At 41.1% G+C, this 5,000-nt stretch overlaps 1 long non-coding RNA gene across 1 annotated transcript in view; it reads right to left on the bottom strand.

Moving 5' to 3' along the window:
- LOC123516331 overlaps positions 1–5,000 on the bottom strand; it is a 25,619-nt gene that overhangs the window by 4,745 nt on the left and 15,874 nt on the right. The gene's annotated exons all lie outside the window — the stretch shown is intronic.

Genomic DNA, 5,000 nt, shown 5'->3' with positions numbered 1-5,000 from the left:
GTTTAAGCACCGTACTCTTAAACATTTTTTTCTTTACTAGTGTTAACAGACTCTAGTGGAAGTTATGGAGAGTTGGCACAAGTGTGGGGAAATATAAAGGATGCACACTTTGATCATCTGTGCTGTAGTGGTATGGCACGTTTATATACAAGTACAGATTAATAAAAGAACAATATTCTCATCATTTCATTGCTGCTGTCATATTCTTTCCTTCTTAACAAACATCATGATTTTAGCGTTATAGCAGCCGTAAACAGTTACAGTAGCTATATGTAACTGGGTGTATTCTTTAACCTCATCTTTTTCTTAAACACTGCGACAAGGAGTATCTCTACAGTGATGGAACTGTTCATAAGCGCTTTACCAAACCACAAAATGAATAAACATCATGGCGTCTTGTCTTCACTTTCAACAAGCTCTCGTAGAAGTTATCAAGGCTTGGGGTTCACTGTGGAAAATAAAAGTGATGAAGATTTACGGACAATCTTACCAATACTTTAATGTCTTATTTCCAATTCTTTGAACATGCTCTAGTGTGAGGTATTAGGAGTGAGCGTGAGTGTGAATGGTTATTTACAATATCTGCAATATGATAAGTCTGCATAAGGTAAAAATTAAGGATTGTTTTCCTAACACTTAGACATCTTATTGTCACTATTTCCAACGGGCTTCAGTGTTCGTATAGTGTGGGGAAAAATGGATACCTCGAGTGTCTATTCTCGTATGTAAGAATATGTAAGGTAAGAACCAAACAATATTCGTAAACACTCTGGTGTATAATTTTCACAGGTGGCAACGGGCTCTGGTGGAGGTTAATAAGGATTAGAGTCAGTGTGGGGAAACAGAAAGGATGGATACCTGGAACATCTTTCCTGTAATGGTAGTGTGTGTGTGTGTGTGTGTGTGTGTGTGTGTGTGTGTGTGTGTGTGTGTGTGTGTGTGTGTGTGTGTGTGTGTGTGTGTGTGTGTGTGTGTGTGTGTGTGTGTGTGTGTGTGTGTGTGTGTGTGTGTGTGTGTGTGTGTGTGTGTGTGTGTGTGTGTGTGTGTGTGTGTGAAAAAGGTTAAAGGTCAGGTGTCTGGCAACAGTAGGTAAGGCGTCATCTGCTGAATAGGTATAGCTAGTACATTACTAAATCATATACAGACATAGGTTAGCGATAAAAATGTAAAGGCAGCGGCAATTTCATATTATCATTAAGGACGGCGGCCAAGGAAAGAAGATAAGAAGAACAAGTGAGATAATAAGTTAATGAATATAAAAAATAAGAAAATAATAAATAATCCCGCTCTTAATAACGTTTCTAAAAAAAAAAAACCTGGGAGAGAAAGAATCGAGAAAGGCAAATTTATTAAGCCTTTCACATCGACTTAATTCCATTGCGGAAGCCATTATTAAAGGATTTCATCATCCAACACAACGATATCTCGTGTACTCCATTATGAATAACTAATACGTGATTGGATGAATGGAAATTAAGACGACAGAATTACCTGAACAATTATACCAAGTCGGTTTTTGTAGGCTGCTCCTATCTTTTTCTTGGCAGAGTTTGCGGTCGAAGGACTAAACTAATTACGCCGTCTAGATTAACACAGCTTAGTTCCTGTGATTTCCCTCCGGTACTCCCTTATCGACCAACACATAGGGGAGGAGAATACCAAGACACGGTCAACACATCTCTCTCTCTCTCTCTCTCTCTCTCTCTCTCTCTCTCTCTCTCTCTCTCTCTCTCTCTCTCTCTCTCTCTCTCTCTCTCTCTCTCTCTCTCTCTCTCTCTCTCTCTCTCTCTCTCTCTCTCTCTCACGTCAAAGTCATGTATACACGTTCTACGATTAACCCTTATACCTGCTAAACAATTTTTCTTTTAATTACTTCCAACTGCTTAACTTATTTGTGATTATTTTTGTAGTAATCTATCATAAACAGCCTTTCTAGCGTAGAAAGGATATTATCAACATTACTGAGTGTCTGGAAACATTCTTGTGCCCTGTGTTTCTTTAACCCGTAAGTTCTTGTGAAAACCCCATAAAGGAAAAAAGACATTCTCAACAGTATAAGGATTAAAATGACATTAAGCACACGGGATCAACAAAATGAAGCATATTAATAACGTACAAAATGGATTAACTAATAGAGCAAATAAAGGGAGTGTTAATACAAACGTGAGAGGTAGTGAGGAGATCGCAGCCTTTATGGAACAGGTGAGCGACAGGTGGTTATGTAATGACAGAAGCGGCGGGTGTCTAGGCCCAGTGTATTGTTTGTTGTCGACAGGGTGGCCTCAGGGAGCTGCAGCCCGGGAGGTGAAAACAATAGGGCCGTGACAAGGGGAGGCATTGATCGTCTGCTCTTTCTTTCTCTTTCTCTTACTCTCTGTCTCTCGCTTTACACACACACACACAACGCGTAGTGTAGTGGTTAGCACGCTCGACTCACAATCGAGAGGGCCCGGGTTCGAGACAAATGGGTAAGCCTCTTAATGTGTAGCCCGTTTACCTAGCAGTAAATAGGTACGAGATGTAACTCGAAGGGTTGTGGCCTCGCTTCCCGGTGTCTGGAGTGTGTTGTGGTCTCAGTCCTACCTAAGGATCGGTCTATGAGCTCTGAGCTCGTTCCATAATGGGGAAGACTGGCTGGGTGACCAGCAGAAGATCGTGGTGAATTACAAAGACTTTGAAATATATCTATCTGTTGTGAGTCGCTTTGTGAGGAAGGACCCAATAGGAATGTGGTTACACCCCCGTAATGCCGCCAAGAGAGATCAACACCTGATTAACTGCACACGTATGGTTAACCTACACGTATGGTTTCTTTACCTCGCTCTCTACCTGTTTGTTCAAACTCTCTCTCTCTCTCTCTCTCTCTCTCTCTCTCTCTCTCTCTGTAAAGAAACGCAAAGGCCATATTCATTAAGCCCTCTTCTTTAACTTTACTGAAAATATTTATAAAACTGCTCATGAAGTGCTCATTATCTTGATCATCTTCCATTCCCGCCTGTCAGTCTCCACTCTGCACCAGACAAAATATATCCACATCTTCCTCCTTTTCTTACCATCCTCCTTATTCCCTTTATTTTCTTTTGCCTAAATTCCCAGAAATTTAACCAGTCTATTCCTCACATTTTCATGAAAAAATAGCACTATGTTTTAGAATCATGTCCCCGATATGCTTGGGTCAGTGAGTTTATCTGGTCAACTTTAGATTATCTTTATCATCTTATGCGGGGTATACATCAGTGGGGTTTAAATATACAGAGTTTCCTTGGTAGCCATAACTAGATGAGCAGGTCAAATGTTAGTCTTCTTTAGCCGTGCTTCTGAAAGACTAGGTTGCTCGTATGAAAAAATCATATGAAGAAATATTATTTGGAGGAAGGGTTAAAATAAGAGATGACTAACTTTGTAATTCTTCTTTGAAACAGACTTTGGTTGATCTTTAATAATGTAGTAATGTAGTAATGTATACACAGTAAGTACGTATATACAATGGGAGAGGGAACAAAGGGTGGCGGTACATAGTTTCTTAAGGAGGCGATAAATAAATCCATCCACGCACACAAAAGCACACAGAACACAGAATAATACATGCCTGAGTACAACGGTAAAAAGGTACAAGTAATCCTTATGAATAGCCGCCCTCAAGAATTAATTGGACCAGCATCTCAATGTGTTTTTTTTTTGTTTTCGTTTTTCCTTTATACTTTTCTTTTTTTGGGGGGCGCTCTTTCTGTTGACCTTGGCCAGTGCCCCTATTAAATAATGAAAAAAATAAATAAATAAAAGCCAAAGTACTGAACAGGCATGGAGGTCTTGAAATATGTGCTTTTGTCGGGAAGATACTTTAACAGACTCGGAGACATTCCATTGGTGACTGTAAAGCACCAGCAGGCGGTGGTGTAGTGGATAAGGTGGTGGGCGTGGGATCGGGCAGACGTCCACGCGTAGGTTCGAATCCCACCACATACCGCTTTGAAGCTATGCTATCTATTGAGTGGTTTAAAGTTACCTACATGTCACCATACCCAGGTTCAAGGTAATTACACCGAAGATGCGCCTGAGTGGTGATATGGGCCCTAATATGGTTAAAACTATAAATATAATTGCCTGCGCCACTAATGGGAGGAAGCTGAACAGCGCTTCCCACATATATACTCTTCAAGTATGCCTAGAGGCACTATAGGCCATAACATAAAAAAAAAAGCAACATGACCGCCACAGGGACGGTTTTTGGGGAACTACGTGGCAGTGAATCACAACACACAGGAGCACAGGTATAGCGTATAGACACTGTTATAAAGCTGTAGGAGGTGATGATGGAGCTTGGAGAAAACTGTAGATGATAAATTTTCTTTCATGAATTGCCAAGGCGCACTTCCTGATCTTTCTGCAAATTGGTTGAAAATCAGTAGTTTAGAAGATGCACAAAGTGGCGCATAGTGAAGCTGGAGTACATATATAAACATTCAATGAACACACGTGTAGGTGAGCGTGGAGGAGCGAGACCGAAAAGCTTCAGTGACCACCATGCAAATGAAGGCACAGCTCACCTCCTAACGGGATTGAGAACATGTTATAAAGAGCACAGGTGAATGTGAAGCACATAGCGTGGCTTGGAGCGGGACGTGGATGGACACCCACGCGAATGCCAATGTAAAGTAACACATCCAAACCAGTTCTTTATTTAGTCACCGGTTTCCAGAGACTCGTATCCCACAGCTGCCACCAATTGGTATTGTGAAGCACGTGGCTTAGCTTAGAGCGCGAGAGGAACGCCTGTTTGACTACTGATATAGATTATGATATCCAAGCCAAATTTTGTATTTATTTCTCAGTCACTTGTTTTCAATAAAGGTCACTGCCACCATGTGTTCTAAAGATGTTTTAATGAGAGATGCCTGGTGACTGGTTGGCCTAGCTGTCTCTAACTCAATGAATCACTGCTCAGGGCAGTTCTAAGCATTCCTTTCATTCCTTCCTTCCTTGACGAAACTAGAGGCAAA

Source organism: Portunus trituberculatus, chromosome 40, assembly GCF_017591435.1.
Source record: "Portunus trituberculatus isolate SZX2019 chromosome 40, ASM1759143v1, whole genome shotgun sequence".
NCBI lineage: Eukaryota > Metazoa > Arthropoda > Malacostraca > Decapoda > Portunidae > Portunus > Portunus trituberculatus.
The sequence above is the reverse complement of the archived record's forward strand: the minus strand, read 5'-3'. Positions and strand labels throughout refer to the sequence as shown.